We start from the raw sequence: 19,146 nt of genomic DNA, 5'->3' as shown, positions 1-19,146 counted from the left end.
ATCAATGCCATGAGATGACAGGGAACTGAAAATCCTGACAGGCTAACACTTGATTTTGTTTTTTTCTTCTTTTCTCGTTTTAAGGCTAGAAAAAAAAAAATGTCACAATTAGACCTGCATGTTGCGTTAAAGGGCTATTTAAAAGATGGACAGATTCGAAAACCCATTTGGGAAACCCCAAACGGGCAGAGGGAAGCTGAGCTGTCTGGCATCCAAGTGCTGGCCAAGTGGCAGCTCTCTGCCCCTCCAAGCTCACCCCAGCTCACAGGATTGTTTGCCCAAGGACCGGAGCTGACTTGTTTCACCACCGTGAAGCAGATGTTGTGACAAACGCAACTAGAAGGTGAGGGAACTTTCCAGAAATTGCCCATTCTCTTTGGGGAGACAGAGAGGACACAAAGAGCAACTCGACTCCCATCTAGGGAACCAACAGCCACGGTGATCTCAAAGTTTGAACACCCTGTACGGCGTACATATTTTGTGCTAAATAGATTCCTTTGTGAGGCTAATACATTTAGTACTCGAGACCATATGTATCCAGCCTCCAAAGGCAGATGGGAATTCATTCAGAAGAATTCTTTTCAAAGTCGGCTTGCTGTGGAATTAGTTCATAATGGAGTTGATGTTGTAAATAGATTAAGCACCCGCCATTTTTGCAGCTGAATTTTGTGTTTGTTCAGCGTTGAATGAAAACTCCCTAATCTTTCTTAGGTTAAACATAATGGGGTCCTGAGGAAGATCAAAGGAAGGCTACTTTTCCCTTGGATATACATCCATGAAATGAAATGCCAGAGTTCATGAAGTTCAAGAAAAACATGAAGGAAACGTGTAACACGGACTAACTGCAAACCCTAACGAGTAAGGGAACATAATGAAAAACACAGGCCCACCATATGTAGGGTCTGACTCATAATTTCAGGGGTGCAAGTTTACAAGAAATGCAGACTCCAGGTTTTTACTATTTAAATAAACTGAACAAGGGGGAAAAAACGTAATTTTTTTTTAGCAACTCTCTCACAGTACATTGAATGCTTCTCGGGGCAACCTGATTTTGCCAGAATTTATCTCAAGTTCTTAAAAAGGCTCTTTCAGTCCTTGACTAATATTAATATGCTACTTCCATATGTTTTCACAAAATCCTAGAGCCAAACCTGTAATCCTCCCCCATCATATTTCAGCTCAGTCCTGCCCCAGTAATGATCAGGACGACGACCAGGAAGATCCAGCTGGATTCAGACACAGCACGGAAGCCTCTCAGATGAGGTTTTGCCTGGGTCACTGGGATAAACAAAATAAATGAATAGAATCCTGTCTTAGAGGCAGCAAGAGCATGGGGCCAGGGGATTCCAGACGTCTGCAAGCCTGCAAGTTCACCCCAGCTTGGTTTACGATGTGAGGCATCTCCCCTCAGGGGCTCCTTTCCCTCATTGGTGAAAGTAAGCATTGAATGAAATGATCTCGTCCACCCCAGCATCGTTTTATGGGTCTGCTTCTCTGTGACTCAGTTTCTTCATCTGTAAAATTAGGGCAACAAGCTCCATAGAATGATTGTGAAGATAAAATGATTTACAATATGTCAAAGTGTTTCAAATCGTGCTTGAGACAAAGTAAGACCTCAACATATTTTATCATTCCAATCATGATTTCTAATTGCCATCATCATTACTGGACGAGAACAGCCAAATAGTTAGAAGCTGGAAGGGAACAGCCATTCTGCTCTTGCAATGTGGCCTTAGAAAAGAAATAAATCAACACTGTCCAAAATGAGGCTGATTTTCCCTCAAGTTCTAACTGCACAATCAGAATTAAAGAAATCAGGTAAAAAATATTAAGAAAGGACAGGCATGGTGTAATCCCATGGCTGTAATCCCAGCACTTTGGGAGGCTGTGTAGGGAAGATCGCTTGAACTCAGGAGTTCAAGACCAGCCTAGGCAACATAGGGAGACTCTGTCACTACAAAAAAACAAAAATAAATTGCCAGGGATGGTGGTGCATGCCTGTAGTCCCATATACTCGGAAGGCTGAGGTGGGAGGATGGCTTGAGCCTGAGAGACAGAGGCTGCAGTGAGCTCTGATCCCACCACTGCGCTCCAGCCTGGGTGACAGGGTGAGACTTCGTCTCTAAAACAAAAAATGCTAGGAGAGTAGGGCAATTCCTCAAAAAATTAAATATAGCATTACCATACGATCCAGCAATTCTACTTCTAGGTATATGTCCAAAAGAGAAATTGAAAGCAGGGACTTTGAAGAGATTTTTATACACCCATGTTCACAGCAGCATTACTCACAATAGCCAAAAGGTAGAAGCAATCTGCTATAGACTGAATATTGGTGGCCCTAACCCAAATTCCTGTGTTGAAATCTGAACCCCCAAGGCAAAGGTTCGTAATGGAACCATTACAAGGTGAGACCTTTGAGAGGTGATTAGGTCATGAGGGTAGGGGCCCCATGGCTGGGATTAGTGTCCTTATCGAAGAGACTCGCAGAAGGTCCCTTGTCCCTTCCACCATGTAAAGACGCAGCAAGAAGATGGTCATCTGTGAACCAGGAAGCAAGTTCTTACCAGACACTGAATCTGCTAGAGCCTTGAGCTTAGGCTTCCCAACCTCCAGAACTGCTAGAATAAATGTCTGTTGTTTATAAGCCCCTAGTCTATGGTATTCTCTAAGAGCAGCCTAAACAGACTAAGATGTTCATTGATGGATGAATGGATAAACCAAATGTGGTATCTACATACAATGGAATATTATTCTGGTTTAAAAAGAAAGGAAATTCTGTCCCATGCTACAACATGGGTGAATCTTGAAGGCATTATGTTAGGTGAAATCAGCCAGATGCAAAATGACAAATGTTGTATGATTCCACTTAAATGAGGTTCCTAGAGTAGTCAAATTTACAGAGACGGCCAGGTGCGGTGCCTCACGCCTGTAATCCCAGCACTTTGGGAGGCCCAGGCGGGCAGATCACCTGAGGTAAGGAGTTCGAGACCCCCCTGGCCAACATGGTGAAACCCCTGTCTCTACTAAAAATACAAAAATTAACAGGGCGTGGTGGTACATGCCTGTAATCCCAGCTACACGGAAGGCTGAGGCAGGAGAATCGCTTGAACCCGGGAGATGGAGGTTGTGGTAAGCCAAGATCACACCACTGTGCTCCAGCCTAGCAACAGAGCAAGAGTCCGTCTCTAAATAAATCAATAAATAAATCAATCAATAAATCTATAGAGTCAAAAAGTAGAATGGTGGCTGCCAGAGGAGGCTGGCTGAAGGGGAGGAATGAGGAGTCATTGTTTAATGAGTACAGAATTTCCATTTTGTAAGATGAAGAGTTCTGTGGCGCACAACAGTGTGAATGCACTTAATGCCAGTGAACTGAACAGCTACAAGTGGTACATTTTAAGTCATGCCTGTTTTACCACACACACACACAAAAGTGCTAAAAGCATGAAGTATCCTCTCAGACTGATGCCTCCATGAAGTCAGGGGCCTAGTTTTTCTCCTGTTCCCTACACAAAAGTAGGTCCCCAGGCCTCAGGAGACAGGTAATACTTGCTGATTGTCTGAGAAGTGAATCTTGTCTCACAACCAAAGCTCGGGTCACTTTCAGCCTTCTGACAGCGACATTCAGCACCACAGACTGTTGATTTGGCCCAAACCACCTTTATTTAACTAGCTGACAATGTTTAACCGTTGGAAAACTTCACATTAAAGATGGTATTTTGAGCTTTTCCCGACACATTGAAAAGTCTGCCAGCATTTCACCATGCAGAAATTGGCTGGAGTCGCGTGCCTGCCAGTCACCCCCAGTCCCCTGCCTCGCTCCATGGACATTTGCTGCCCAGCTCCTCAGGATGCGGAGGGTGGGAAGTGGGTGAATTTTGTTATCGAAGTAACCAGAGTAGGCTCTCCTCTAACCAAGATAGAGAATCAACCAGAAGTTCCCCGGCTGGGCAGCACTCTCTACCTGTCTCTGCCACTGTGGCAAGGCCGCTGCTCCTCATGGCTCCACACTGGACTTCAGGGCAGCACCTCCCTCCTTCCTGGACCCTCCTCACCCTCCCCAGCTGCTCCAAGTCAGCCACGACCCCAACATTCCAGGGACATACAAACAGCATCTCCTAAACAGGCTCCTCTCAGCAATGAAAACTCACATGGCCAATATGGCAATGCTCAATTTGTTTAAAAAGGAGGAAAATGCAAATTAAAACCACAATGAACTATCATTTCACATCTTCCAAACTGGCAAAAAATTTAAAAGTCTGATATCAAGGACTCAAGAGGGCTGTGCAACAACATCTATTTTTATACATAGCTGGTAGGTGTTTAAACAGGTAAAACCACAGTGAAAACCAATTTGTCATTATCTACTAAAGGTAACAGTCCCTGCTCTGTGACCCAGCAATGCTACTCTTAGATTGTACTCTAAAGAGATATTAACACAGTGCACCTGAAGAAAAATTTTTAAATGTTTGAAATTGCAGAACATTGGAGAAACTCTCATGTTTTCCACTAACTGTAGATTGGATAATAAATTGAGGTATAGTCATTTAATAAAATACCATAAAGTGGTGAATGTGAGTGCACTGTAGCTACACATTACAAATGAATAAACCCTAAACCACAGGTATCTAATCTTTTGGCTTCCCTGGTCCACGCTAGAAGAAGAAGAATTGTCTTGGGCCACACATAAAATACATTAACACTAACAATAGCTGATGAGATTAAAAAACAAACAAACAAACCAAAACACCTCTCATAACATTTTAAGAAAGTTTACGAATTTGTGTTGGGCCGTATTCAAAGCCGTCCTGGGCCGCATGTGGCCTCCAGGCCGCAAGTTACACAAGCTTAGCCTAGAAGGAATGTTGCAGCTGGGGGAATCTAACGGATAATTCTTCCTTTACAACCACAGCACAGAAGCCCCAAACATAACTCCTAGAAATGTTTTTCTGGCCGGGCGCAGTGGCTCACACCTGTAATCCCAGCACTTTGGGAGGCTGAGGCGGGCGGATCACAAGGTCAGGAGATCGAGACCATCCTGGCTAACACGGTGAAACCCTGTCTCTACTAAAAAAATACAAAAAATTAACTGGGCGTGGTGGCGGGCACCTGTAGTCCCAGCTGCTCAGGAGGCTGAGGCAGGAGAATGGTGTGAACCTGGGGGGTAGAGCTTGCAGTGAGCCCAGATTGCACCACTGTACTCCAGCCTGGGTGACAGAGCGAGACTCCATTTCAAAAAAAAAAAAAATAGTTTTTCTTCAAAAATTTTAAAATTCATTTATATTCACTGCAGACACTTTATTGGGAAAAAGCATAAAAAATAACATTAAAAATCCATAATCTCACTATCATGAGATAACTACTGTTAACATTATTTTGTGGTGTTTCCTTCTACTCTTGCCCTTTTTAAAGACATACAATTGGGATCCCACCTCCAGAACTTCCCTGGCCTTGCCTTCATGATTCTCCAAGGCCTTTGTTTGTTTGTTTGTTTGTTTGTTTTTGTGACAAGAGCTTGCTCTGTTGCCCAGGCTGGAGTGCAGTGACACAATCATGGCTCACTGCAGCCTTGACCTCCCCAGGTTCAGATGATGCTCCCACCTCAGCCGCCCAAATAGGTGGGACTACAAGCACGTACCATCATGTCTGGCTAATTTTTTGTTTTTGTTTTTGTTTTGTAGAAAAGGAGTTTTGTCCTGTTGCCCAGACTGGTCTCGAACTCCTAGGCTCAAGTGATCCAACTACCTCAGTCTCCCAAAGTGCTGGGATTACCAGCATGAGCCACCATGCCTAGCCAACTCTCCAGTTTTATATCTTGCTTTTCTTCCCTCTGTTAAAATTTTATTTCACAGGTCAGGCACAGTGGCTCACGCCTGTAATCCCAGCACTCTGGGAGGCCGAGGTGGATCACGAGGTCAGGAGTTTGAGGCCAGCCTGGCCAACACAGTGAAACCTGTCTCTACTAAAAATACAAAAATTAGCCAGGCATGGTGGCGCATGCCTGTAGTCCCAGCTACTAGGGAGGATGAGGCAGCAGAATCGCTTGAACCTGGGAGGCAGAGGTTGTGGTGAGCTGAGATTGCGCCACTGCACTTCCGCCTGGGCAACAGAGCAAGACTCTGTCTCAAAAAAATATATATACATATATACTTCATAAACATTCTCCACACATAATGAATTTGAAAACCTAATTTATAATGGTCATTTAAAATTCCATCACATGGATCTACTATAATTTAATCTCCTATCACTGAGTATATATATAACAATATACATTATTTCGAATTCTTTGCTATTTACAATGCTGCTTTAAACATCCATGGACAAAGATCTTTGCTTGTATTTTGGAGTCTCTAGATCCATTAAACTGCTAACAGTATAAGGGCAGGGACAATGTTTGTCTTGTTCACCCAACCTTGTGCATGAGACAGAGCAGCATCATTGAATAGGTGAATGAATTTCTCATTCATTCCTGAGTCAAAGGGAAATTCCTGAGTCAAAGGGCACGAGCATATTTAATGCCCTTGAGATACATTGCCAATTGCTTCCTGAAATTGAGTACCAATTTATACCCTGCCCCAAGTAGAGTCTTGAGAAGGTTCCCGCTGGAATTAATGGCCATTCCTTAGCCACTCTCCATCTCCATGGGGTGCCTTTCTCCACCTTGATTGCTGGCCCCCAAGAGCAATGGGGAAAAAGCGGCCTGCCATAAGTCTGCTTTAAGGACCTCCTGTGGGGACAATAGTCTCCCCTCTGGGTCTGGAGAGGACAGTAGTCTCCCCTCTTTCTAAAGAGCATGTACTTGGACTCTCTGCTCTTGAAAAATGTGAATTCTACTAAAGAATCCTCAATATGCTTCAAGTACGCTGAGCAAGTCCCCATCCAGTACGCTAAGATCTACAAGTCTGTCTTGAAGCCTCATCAATTTTCAAATTAAACTTCTTCATGTTTCTTTTAAAAAGAGGAGTGAGCACTTTGAGTTAACTCACAAAAAATGACAAAAAGTAGAATCAAGCAGTAAAATAGAATTTCCACAAGATTAAAATAAAAGTATACGAAGAAAAGCAAATGTTCTAAGAGGCAATGTACTGCTCTGATTTGGGTTTAAAAAGTGGCCGGGCACAGTGGCTCAGGCCTGTAATCCCAGCACTTTGGGAGGCTGAGGCGGGCGGATCACGAGGTCGGGAGATTGAGACTATCCTGGCTAACACGGTGAAACTCTGTTTCTACTAAAAACACAAAAAATTAGCCAGGCGTGGTGGCAGGCGCCTGTAGTCCCAGCTACTTGGGAGGCTGAGGCAGGAGAATGGCGTGAACCCAGGAGGCGGAGCTTGCAGTGAGCTGAGATCACACCACTGCATTCCAGCCTGGGCGACAGAGCGAGACTCTGTCTCAAAAAAAAAATTAAAATAAAAATAAAAAACAGCCGGGTGCGGTGGCTCAAGCCTGTAATCCCAACACTTTGGGAGGCCGAGACGGGCGGATCACGAGGTCAGGAGATCGAGACCATCCTGGCTAACACTGTGAAACCCCGTCTCTACTAAGAAATACAAAAAACTAGCCGGGCGAGGTGGCGGGCGCCTGTAGTCCCAGCTACTCCGGAGGCTGAGGCAGGAGAATGGCGTGAACCCGGGAGGCGGAGCTTGCAGTGAGCTGAGATCCGGCCACTGCACTCCAGCCTGGGCGACAGAGCAAGACTCCGCCTCAAAAAAAATAAAAATAAATAAATAAAAATAAAAATAAAAAACAAAACTTGACTTGGAACGTCCGTGAGGGGAATATTTATCCTCTGGCTGTTCTTAACTGGTTGGTAATATGAAAGGAAGATAAATCTTGGGACCCCAAAATCACTAAGCCAAAGTGAAAAGTCAAGCTGAGAACTGCTTGAGGCAAACTTGCCACCCGTTCTATTCCTAAAAAAGATACTCACTAAAGGCCGGGCACAGTGGGCTCACGCCTATAATCCCAGCACTTTGGGAGGCCCAAGCGGGTGGATCACTTAAGGCCAAGAGTTTGAGACCAGCCTGGCCAACATGATGAAACCCCGTCTCTACTAAAAATACAAAAAATTAGCCGAACATGGTGGCGGGCACCTGCTACTCGGGGGGCTGAGGCTGGAGAATCACTTGAACCTGGGAGGTGAAGGTTGCAGTGAGCCAAGATCACGCCACTGCACTCCAGCCTGGGCAAGAGAGTTAGACTCCATCAAGAAAAAAAAAAAAAAAAGATACCTGCTAAGATAAGAAAAGCTACATACCTCCGTCACAAGGAAATTTGTTGTGGACAAAGGACAGACAGAACTCAAAGTCATCCTTCTGCTCACTGAGATAAATGCGTATCTGGCTGCCTCCTTTGAAAAGTCTCATTAGAAACTCAAAAGAATGCAACCTTTGTCTTGTGAGCCCCAAATATCTGAGACAGGTCTCAGTCTGTTTAGAAAGTTTATTTTGCCAATCTCTTACCTACCTATGATCTGGCCCTTCCCACTTTGAGTTGTCCTGCCTTTCTGAATGGAAAAAGTGCTCATCTTATATATATTGATGGATGTCTCATGTCTCCCTAAAATGGATAAAACCAAGCTGTGCCCCGACCACCTTGGGCACATGTTGTTAGGACCTCCTGAGGCTGTGTTATGGGCACGCATCCTTAACTTTGGCAAAATCAACTTCCTAAATTGACTGAGACCTGTCTCAGATTTAGGGTTCATAGTAAAAACATACATGCCTTCAGAAAAAAAGTTATTATACCAAAAGGTGACAGAAATGGCTCATCAGGATCTTAGTGCAGTTCCCACATTTGTGAAGTCCCCATTAATATTAACTGTTGTTCTTATTTTTATTTTTATTTTTTGAGACAGAGTCTTACTCTGTCGCTCAGGCTGGAGTGCAGTGACATGATCTTGGCTCACTGCAACCTCCCCCTCCCAGGTTCAAGCAATTCTCCCACCTCAGCCTCCCAAGTAGCTGGGATTACAGGCACCCATCACCCTGCCCAGCTAATTTTTGTATTTTAAGTAGAGACGGGGTTTCACCACATTGACCAAGCTGATCTTGAACTCCTGACCTCAGGTGATCTGCCTGCCTTGGCCTCCCAAAGTGCTGGGATTACAGGCGTGAGCCGCCGTGCCCAGCCTTGTTCTTCTTTGTATATTTGTAGAGGGCACAAATGTTTCCCATAACAGCTTTTAATAAAAGTCACAGCATACTACAAAAGCACAATCCTTTGAAGAACTATGCTGAGATGGCTGGCATTCATACCTATTTCAAAGAGAACAGCTTTTAAATTCTTTCCCAAATATTTTTCCTTTCCCCGAGACATTTGATAATGAGCCTGATGGTGAAAAGATCAAAGCTCTGCTCTCAGGGAGGACGGGCCTCCAGGCCCTTTGCTGCTGCCGGGGGACATCTCTGTGAGCCCAGCATGCAGGTGGGGATGGCATCCAGAGGTCACACCTGGGTGGAAGCCACGCCACCTCTGCGCAGAAGTGGGTCCATGCCAGTGCCACATGCACATACTCACTCAGGTTCCTGCAGGCATGCCTGTTTCAGAAGCTTTCCCTCACATGAGGGGGCCATCATTCATGCCCTTTTCTCACTCCCAACCGGGTCACAAGCCAAACTCCTCTGTCTGGAAGGCTGGCACATTCAGACAGCATGATGACGGAAAAATGTGAATACTAGTGAGACTGCTTTCTCTGCAACACTCCTGACAACAGAACAAACATGCCGGTGCTGCGGACACACACCATGCAGGTCCAGCAATCAGACCTCCTCGCAGTCACAAAGGATAGTAACTTTGCAGCCTGCTGGGGACAGTCGTGGGACACTGGTTGCTGCCAGGCATTTTAGAAGGGCCCAAAGAGGACACTTCTTGTTTGAGCTGAGTCCAGGCCTCCTCCAAGGCCTCCGAGTCATCTCTGCCACCTCCTCTAGAATCCATCTCACTCTGCTCTTCTTCGCCCGCCCTCTCCTCCCTCTGCTGCTTTCTCACTCACTGCTTTCCTCTCTGTATCCCCTGTCTCTCCATTTTGTCTTCAGCCCCTATAGATGTTGTTACTGGTATAGTACAGGTGGTACTGGTGATGCTGGTACTTAAAGCCGGGAAACTTGCCAGCCCCCAACAGGAGTAGAGACTTTGTCCTCTTCTTTCCCTGTCCCGGAAGCACCTGGCCTTGTGCCTGACCAATGATGAGTGTGCCATACTCAGGTCTTGAATAAAGGAGAAAAGATGGCTGCCCTGAGTCCAGTCACTCTGTGTGACATTGCTTTATATACTGGCATGACATATGAGCCCTTGGTGAACTTTTACCCAAATAGCCCAATACAAAAGGAAATTGACTAAAAACCTTTAGGTTTTGCCTATAGGTTTAAAGCTTTCTGAAAGTCTTGCTTTAATTTATACATTTATTCTAATTCTTGCATTCCATTTCACAATCTTTTAATCAGCTTTGACTCTGTCTAGTACTGCCTCAAATGAAAACTGCCTGTGTTTTCTTCATCCAACACAGAGGACATGTTGGGGGCAGTCCAACTTAAAATAGAGGCTATATGGCATATGTGATATTCACTTTGTGTCCCCTTCCATCCCGGAGAGTCTCAAAGAGAGAGGCTATTTCTTCTCCCTCTGCATCCCCAGCTGCAAGTAAATTGCTTCGCATACAAGTGACTCTATGTCAAGTGCTCCATGGTAAGTAGCAAAGAAACATTTGTACATATAAATTCGATAATGGTTGGCTGGGTGTGGTGGCTCATGCCTGTAATTCCAACACTCTTGGGAGGCCGAGGCGGGTGGATCACCTGAGGTCAGGAGTTCCAGACCAGCCTGGTTAACATGGTGAAACCCCATTCCTACTAAAAATACAAAATTTAGCTGGGCGTGGTGGCACACGCCTGTGATCCCAGCTACTCAGGAGGCTGAGGTAGAAGAATCGCTTGAACCCAGGATGTGGAGACTGTAGTGAGCTGAGATCATGCCATTGCAGTCCAGCTTGGGTAACAAGAGCGAAACTCTGCCTCAAAAATAATAATAATAATGGTTAAGGTTCTCCTGAGCAGTGCTGGGGAGGCCAGTTTATGTAAAAATGAGGTTGTAAATAACTAGTTAAATTACCAATCCCTCCACCACTGCCTTTGTCCATCTTCAGTTACAATATATTCCAGAAACACACTCCACGTCTCTCCCATGGCTTTGCACACACCCACCCTGCACATATACACTGGGAAGGCCTATAGTCCAGTTTGATGTGTGTTCACGCACTCCTAATCTAGCACAGGGCCTGGTACATAATTGGTGCACAGAGGTCAATAAAATCCCTGTACTCAACAGCTCTGACCAGTCCTCAAGGTGGTCACTGTCTTGTTGGAAAGGCAAACACATAAGCAAATCATTGAGACAAGATGTGAGTACAGGGACTGATACACTATCACAGTAGAGAGTTGGAAGAGAAAGAAGAGAAAGAACTCAAAAAACGAGAGAGTGTGGGGAAATGACCAAAAGTTGGGTTCCAAGTAGATGGGATGAGGTCAAATCCTGGTTCTCTTACTAGCACAGTACCTAAAACTCAGTAAATGGCAGTTATTGTTGTTGTTGTTATTATTATTATTTCAACAGAGGAATAGAAATAGGTTAAGGACGGGTCTGGTAACTTGGCCTAATACACTGCTAAGGAGAATATTCCATCATATAATAGAATCTGCCAAGGTTTCTTTGGGAGAAACGGCAATCACGTCTCCTATGTTTCAAATACTGTCCACAAGATGGCAGCAGTGGCCTCAGGTTCTCACTGGGCCTAAAAGGCATTCCATTCAGTCTGCATTCCATGGAACCCCACCCCAGACAGGCATCTCTGGGACATATTTTGAGTGGAAGGCGACCAGCACCGCATCTAAACGATGCCCTTCCTTCTGGAATGCTATGGAAATCTATGACTAGACAGACAAAAACGCTCTGGCCTTGGGAAACACTGGAACCCACGCATTCATTCATTCGCCCCTTCATTCCTTCTACACGTACTAAAAGCCTACCGCATCCCAGTTATCCTGCAAAGGAATAAAACAGAGGGGCCTGCTCTCATGACCCATAGCCAGTCGCAAATCAAACAGTGGTAGATCACGGGAAGGAGTCTCTCATGCAACGAAAAATTACAAGCCTGCAGACTGTCATAATACAGGATTGAAGGTTAAAAAGGAAAACAGACCGTTTGACGGGATGTCCACATTGGCTCTGCTGTATACACGGACAGGAGTGGCAGGGAACTTGAAGGGATAGAAACTGACAGAATTGGCCAGGCGCGGTGGCTCACGCCTGTAATCCTAGCACTTTGGGAGGCTGACGCGGGCAGATCACGAGGTCAGGAGTCTGCGACCAGCCTGACCAACATGGTGAAACCCCATCTCTACTAAAAATAAAAAAATTAGCCGGGCGTGGTGGCCCACGCTTATAATCCTAGCTACTCAGGAGGCTGAGGCAGGAGAATCGCTTGCACCCAGGAGGTGGAGGTTGCAGTGAGCTGAGATTGCGCCACTGCACTCCAGTCTGGGCGACAGATCAAGACTGTCAAAAAAAAGAAAAGACAAGACAAGACAGAAACGAAACGAAAAAAAAAGAGAAATTGGTAGAATTAAATAATGATTGAGGGGTTTGCCCCTGCAAAATTACTGAAGTTCTTTTTCTCCCCCTCCTTTAAGCTAGAAATCTGGGCTGGCTAATGGAAGCTGCCACCTGGAATGTCTGGGGCAGCCATGCAAGGTTACATTCCAGGCTCCAAGCAAAAAATGCCAACAATTTACCTTTTTGTCAACTGAAAATTAAAGTAATTTCCAGGCAGGGGGTTTATTCTGCTTGTGGTGAGCACCCCAAAACACCAGGGCTATTTGCAGTTACCTGGCTGCTCTGCAGGGGAAACACGCCTGGGGTTGAAGGCACCTCAGGGTTGGAATCAAGGAAAAGTTTGCTTGGCTTTTCTTTCACTGAAGCACCAAATCAAGTGGATACTAAGAGGGAAGCAGGGAGTATGTCTTCTAACCCTAGCACTTTCTAGAATGTGGGACAAGAGAGGCACTCAGCTTTAAATAAATAAAGAGAAGGCATATCTGCGCCTGCTGTCATACCCAGCTCTATGATGACAATAAGAAATACTCATCATTACCAAGAGTGCCAGGCAGACATGATGCTGAGAACGTTACAGCCACATATCACTGAATCCTAAGGTGAAATAATTATTATTGTCATCTTATAGATGAGCAATTTGAGGCTCTGTGAAGTTAAATGATTTGGTGAGAGTCACAGGTAGTAAATGATAAAGGTGGGATTTATACCCCCATTTGTCAAATTCCTCCTTACTTAACCCCATACAGCCAACCCACGGTAGAGGTGGTAAGAGAGCCGTTTCCCCACCGAAAGCCCAAAAGCCGTGAAGGTGTATTAATTCACTGATTGAACAAGAGAGCACTCACTTTTTTTTTTTTTTTTGGAGACAGAGTCTTGTTCTGTCATCCTGGCTGGAGTACCAGGCACCATCTCGGCTCACTGTAACCTCCAACTCCTGGGTTCAAGTGATTCTCCTGCCTCAGCCTCCCGAGTAGCTGGGATTACAGGTGCCCACCACCATACTTGGCTAATTTTCATATTTTTAGTACAGACGGTGTTTTACCATGTTGGCCAGGCTGGTCTCAAACACCTGACCTCAAGAGATCCACCCACCTCAGCCTCCCAAAGTGCTGGGATTACAGGCATGAGCCACTGCACCCAGCCTGAGAGCACCCACTCTCTATCAGACCCTGAGCGTGCAGAGGTAGGTAAGCACTATCAACTGCAGAGTAAGGCGATTTCCAGGCAGACGGCATCTGCCAAGCTTGGAAACTGGAGATTAAACAGAATTTGCGTATCCCTTTCACCAGAGGGAGGCCAGTGCCTGGGACTCAGACCAAGAGCAAATGAACAAGGAACACTCACTTGCCGACAGCATGCTCTTTTGGTGGATTAGAATGTCACCCACACTTAGAAGGCAAGCTTTACGCCCCTGTGTGCACCTGGAAAGAGATAAGGCCCACCCCTGCAACACATGTGCACACACGAACGAACACACACACACATACACAGCCCCATCTACTCAATGTCAGGCCTGGCTGTGAAACTTGCAGATTCTGGGATCTCTCCCAGTCATTTCCAGAGCCATCCTTAACCTATTTCTAGTCCTCTGTTGAAGTAATAATAATAATAACAATAACAATAACTCCCATCTATTGAGTTTTTGGCCCTGTGCTTATAAGAGAACCAGGATTTGACTTCAGCCTGTCCACTCTGGACAAACTTTTGACCATTTCCCCACTGCACTCCCTCTATCATATGGCTTCCAGCAGAGCCCTAAACAGCATGACCCCCTGCAACTCCGTCATCTTCCCTCATCTGTGGCCTTTTGGAGCCTCCTTTTTTCCCCTCTGTTAGACTGGATGACCTGAGAGCTCTTCTAGCTCGGACACTTCTTAAAGCTGCTGTGGGCTCTCTGTGGTCCCTTGTATAAGGGCACTTCCATGCCTAATCACCTCCCAAAGATTCCCCTTCCCAATACTGTCACACTGGGGGTTAGGATTTCAACTTATGAATGGGGAGTGGAGGGACAGGCCAGGCAGAGTGGCTTATGCCTGTAATTCCAGCACTTCAGGAGGCCAAGGCGGGCGGATCACCTGAGGACAGGAGTTCGAGACCAGCCTGGCCAACATGGTGAAACCCCATCTCTAATAAAAACACAAAAAATTAGCCAGGCATGGTGGCAGGCACCTATAATCCCAGATACTGGGGAGGCTGAGGTAGGAGAATTGCTTGAACCTAGGAGGTGGAGGTTGCAATGAGCTGAGATCATGCCATTGTACTCCAACCTGGGCAACAAGGGTGAAACTCCGTCTCGAAATAAAAATAATAATAATTTGGGGGAAAACAAACATTCAGTCTGTAACACTGATACTCAAAGCCCCAGTATTTCTTACTTCTTCTAAAAAGAAAAGGTTGAGGCTTCCTCCTTCTCCTCCAAGTCACTAAACCATCACCACTGTCCCACCTCTTCAAATCACTTATGAAGTTCTCCCCTCATCCTCATCACCACCCCCCTCTGCCCTCCTTGCCATTGTTCCTGGAATACTTTGGTACCTGACACACTCTTGCCTGTCAACACTCACGGGGATGCCCCCAATGCTTTGACCTTTGGCCTTCTAAGATGCTGTAAGTTTCAATTTTACCTCCACTGGAGGCTCCCCCACCACCTCCAACTCAGATGCCACTCGCACCTGTTGGGCCTTGGGACACACCACCCCAAAATATGACTATAGGAGACCAGAATATGCCACCCCAAAATATACTTCTTTGGCATATTTTGAGCTGCTTATTCTGAGAAACTGCAGGCACAGCAGCAGCTCTGAAAAGCTGTTATTTTATAAAAGAAATTTACATCCATAAAGAAAATGGACATCGCCAGGCGCGGTGGCTCAAGCCTGTAATCCCAGCACTTTGGGAGGCCGAGACGGGCGAATCACGAGGTCAGGAGATCGAGACCATCCTGGCTAACATGGTGAAACCCCGTCTCTACTAAAAATACAAAAACTTAGCCGGGCGAGGGGGCAGGCGCCTGTAGTCCCAGCTACTCGGGAGGCTGAGGCAGGAGAATGGCGTGAACCCGGGAGGCGGAGCTTGCAGTGAGCTGAGATCCGGCCACTGTACTCCAGCCTGGGCTACAGAGCAAGACTCCGTCTCAAAAAAAAAAAAAAAAAAAAAAAAGAAAATGGACATCAGTAAAAATATCTGTATCAGGAAGAGGGCTGCTCCGGAAAACGTTTATTGCCCGACTTTCATCTGTGTAACAAGACAACCTCCATTCACCACACATCTCCTCCCCTCACCCTCCCATTGCCGGTCTCCACCACCCCCAGAAGCTCCGGGCCCCTATTCCTGTCTTTAGCTCAGGATGCTGTATATAAGCGTCCATCTTCTGGCCCTTCGTATTTGGTGTGACTCCCTGTGTATGCATGTAATCAAAATGCTGCTTCTCCAGTTCATCTGTTTTATGTCAATTTAATTTGTAGCCTGGCCGAAGAACCTAGAAGGGTAGAGGGAAGCCATTTTTCCCTCCCCTGCTAACCCTATGGAAATACTGTGCCTTCAAGGTATGGGCTCCAAGCTCCTGACTCCCCCACAACCTTCAGCCCCTACAGAGGCAGCATCAAGACCTTAAGTCCCCACTCCATCACCCCCTTACCCAACCCCACTGGTTCTTAGCCCACTTAACTTCCCCATAGACAGAGCCAAGTCAGCCATTTCCCCTCAACCTGAGTTCTCTCAGCTCTCCTCCCCTGCCCCTCTAAGTGCCTGTGAATTGACTCCTTCATTTTAACTTCAAATGCCACAATAACTTTACACAACCTTTCCATCTTCTTTTCCTTCCTCTTTCTCAGAAACGGTTGCCGCTCCCTGCCCCCTAAACCTACTCCCCTCTAAGCTTCGAGTTAGGGACACCTCCTCCAGGAAGGACCTGTCTTACTCAAATATTCCCTCTGTTTCTGGCACCCTCAAACTCGCTCTCTCTTCAGGCCACTGCCCTCAACCTACAAACCTGCTCGGGTCTTCCCACCAGCTTGGGAAGAGTCCCCAGGTGGACGGAGAATGCCTTCCTTCTCCCCCCACGGCTGCTTTTGAAGACTCACTCTTCACGCCTGATTCTCACCATGGCTCACCTGCCATGTTGTCAGAGGCGTGTGAACCAGAGTAACTCCATCTTGAGTAGGGGCCGGGTAAAATGAAGCTGAGAACTACCGGGCTATATTTCCAGATGGTTAAGGCATTCTAAGTCCCAGGATGAGCTAGGAGGTTGGCACAAAATACAGATCATGATGACCTTGCTGATAAAACACGTTGCAGTGTTGGCTGGGCGTGGTGGCTCACACCTGTAATCCCAGCACTTTGGGAGGCTGAGGCAGACAGATCACCTCAGGCTGAGGTCGGGAGTTCGAGACCAGCCTGACTAACGTGGTGAAACCCTGTCTCTACTAAAAATACAAAAACTAGCTGAGCGTGGTGGTGCGAGCCTGTAATCCCAGCTATTCAGGAAGCTAAGGCAGGAGAATCACTTGAACCCGGGAGGCAGAGGTTGCAGTGAGCCAAGATTGCGCCACTGTACTCCAGTCTGGGTGACAGAGCGAGACTCCATCTCAAAAACAAAACAAAACACGTTGCAGTAAAAAACCTGGCTAAAACCCACCAAAACCAAGATGGCAATGAGAGTGACCTGTAGTCGTCCTCACTGCTACACTCCCACCAGCACCACGACAGTTTACAAATGCCTGGGCAATGTCAGGAGTTACCCTATATGGTCTAAAAAGGGGAGGCATGAATAATCCACCTCTTGTTGAGTATGTTATCAAGAAATAACCATAAAAATAGGCAACCGGGCCGGGCGCAGTGACTTACACCTGTAATCCTAGCATTTTGGGAGGCTGAGGCAGGCGGTTCACAAAGTCAGGAGTTCAAGACCAGCCTGTCAAATATAGTGAAATCCTGTCTCTACTAAAAAATACAAAAAATTAGCCGGCCATGGTGGCAGGTGCCTGTGATCCCAGCTACTTGGGAGGCTGAGGCAGGAGAATCGCTTGAACCTGGAAGGCGGAGGTTGCAGTGAGCTGAGATTGCACCATTTGCATGCCAGCCTGGGCAGCAGTGCAAGACTCCGTCTCATAAATAAATAAATAGGCAACCGGCAGCCCTCAGGGCTGCTCTATGAATAGCCATTCTTTTATTCCTTTGCTTTCCTGATAAACTTGCTTTCACTTACTCTATGGACTCAATTTGAATTCTTTCTTTCTTTTTTCTTTTCTTTTTTTTTTTTTTTTTTTCTGAGAAAGAGTCTCGCTCTGTCACCCAACTTGGAGTACAGTGGCACGACCTCAGCTCACTGCAACCGCCCACTCCCAGGTTCCGGTGATTCTTGTGCCTCAGCCTCCTGAGTAGCTGGGATCACAGGCGCCTGCCACCAGGCCCAACTAGTTTTTGTAATTGTAGTAGATACAGGGTTTCACCATGTTGTCCAGGCCGTTCTCAAACTCCTGACCTCAAGTGATGCATCTGCCTCGGCCTCCCAAAGTGCTGGGATTACAGGCATGACCCATCACGCCAGGCCCTTGAATTCTTTCTTGCACGAGATCCAAGACACCTCTCCTGGGGTCTGGATCGGGACCCCTTTCCTGTAACAGTGTGATTCCTCTGAAACACCACTCTCCAGCCACCAACAACTCCTACTTTCTAAATCTGATGATCTTTCCCTAGTTCTTATTCCTTGTGACCGACACAAGTAGAATCTGCTGTCAAACCCAGGTCCTTTGTACTCCAGAGGTCTTAACGTCTCCTTGACATTGACTCTCAGCTCTAAATTTCCTGACTTTGTTGGGCCTGTTTCCCTATCCATTAAAGGAGGAAAAACAAATGCCAACATGATAGGGTTGTTGTGGGCACTGAATGAGATCCCACATCCCTGGCATATTGAAGGAGCCCCTAAGTGGTTGTTATTATTAATGTCGCCTTCTCTCTTGTGCTGAGAGAATATCTCAGTTGTTCCCGGACGCGGTGGCTCACGCCTGTAATCCCAGGACTTTGGGAGGCCGAGGCGGGCAGATCACGGGGTCAGCAGTTTGAGACCAACCTGGCCAGCATGGTGAAACCCCGTCTCTACTAAAAATACAAAAATTAGCCGGGTGTGGTGGTGGGTGCCTGTAATCCAAGCTAGTCAGGAGACTGAAGCAGGAGAATTGCTTGAACCCCAGAGGCGGAGGTTGCAGTGAGCCGAGATGGTGCCATTGCACTCCAGCCTGGGTAACAGAGCGAGACGAGACTCTCTCTCAAAAACAAAGACTATCTCAGTTAACCTGTAACCAACAACAGCAATCACTGTGTGGGCCTCGTAAGGGCAGACTCTTATGGCTCTAAGAAAATCCAGGTTATTTGCCTTGCACACAGTAGGTACAGAGTAAGCTCACTGTTGAGGGTAATGACTGCCTCGTAACCTCTAGCTATTTCCTCAGTCTTTTTAATTTCCACAAACCACAAATGCTTTTTCTGCCATGGACTTGGCTGCTTAACGGTTTCAATCCTTTGAAAAGGAAAATGACT

The sequence above is a fragment of the Macaca fascicularis genome, chromosome 9, assembly GCF_037993035.2.
Source record: "Macaca fascicularis isolate 582-1 chromosome 9, T2T-MFA8v1.1".
Classification (NCBI taxonomy): domain Eukaryota; kingdom Metazoa; phylum Chordata; class Mammalia; order Primates; family Cercopithecidae; genus Macaca; species Macaca fascicularis.
This window is presented reverse-complemented; position numbering follows the sequence as displayed.